Genomic DNA, 1,069 nt, shown 5'->3' with positions numbered 1-1,069 from the left:
GACCCCGTCGAAAAATAGACATAAAAAGAAAAGGAAAAGAGGTATATGTCCAAAGAGGCAAAAAGCACACAAATAGGGGGAGAAAATTATGCACAAGTAGTCAAGTTATGCCACTAGACACTACATTTTTTTTCAAATAAATATTGGTGAATTTAATCGAACCTCTATTAAATACTATACCACAATGCACGTATCTAATTCTAACGAAAATATAAAATATCAACATTTTTAGACTTTAGAATCCATATAAGAGTTTTTTAGAGTATCAACTCTCATCTCCTATGGATCGTGCAAGAAGGTACTAAGTAGGGACCTGTGCTGTTGTGGCATGAAACGTAACTCGTTTATTCAATTTTTAGGTCCAAACAAGGGAAGATGAAAATTATGATTGTTGGAATGAACATAACTAACTACCTAAGCTCTCAAAAATAGATATGTATGTCCCCAGTTGCATGTGAGTCGCCACTAGTAACTAGTAAATGTTGTGAGATATAATTAATTAGAGGTGACAGCTAGTGCTAGCTTCTCGTCACAGTCACAATTCACAAGCATCAAAAAATGAAATTAAGAGGACCACTTCAAAAATGAAAAGGTTATCTCATGCATGTGCCATATATATAAAGCTAGTAATAACATCCATCCACACAAGGTGGATTCAATTGGAAACAAGATTCCTCTTCATTCTATCTATTCTTTGCTTGTACTCTTCCATGCATACATGCAATGCAAACATCAATAACTATAAGCTGTTTCGCTAGATATATAATGTGTTACATTAATTAAACGATAAGATGTCATAAATATTTCTCAGACCTCTTTTTACTTTTTTGTTAAAGACTATTCGCCAACTGCTCTTCTAAGTAAAGTCTCGACAGACCTTTATTTTAATTTATGTAATTTAATATATGCTCGTATATATATCACATCACCCATAATGAAAATTCGACAATTTTTTTCATGTTATTTGTCAATAATCTAGTACAACCCTCCTCTTAGAATTTAGTCAACATTTTCTTTTAGACGACAATGTTACTCATATTTTTTTTTATAAGAGCAATGCTACATGTCT

The sequence above is a fragment of the Arachis ipaensis genome, chromosome B03 (genome assembly GCF_000816755.2).
Source record: "Arachis ipaensis cultivar K30076 chromosome B03, Araip1.1, whole genome shotgun sequence".
Classification (NCBI taxonomy): Eukaryota; Viridiplantae; Streptophyta; class Magnoliopsida; order Fabales; family Fabaceae; genus Arachis; species Arachis ipaensis.
Note: the sequence above shows the minus strand (reverse complement) of the source record.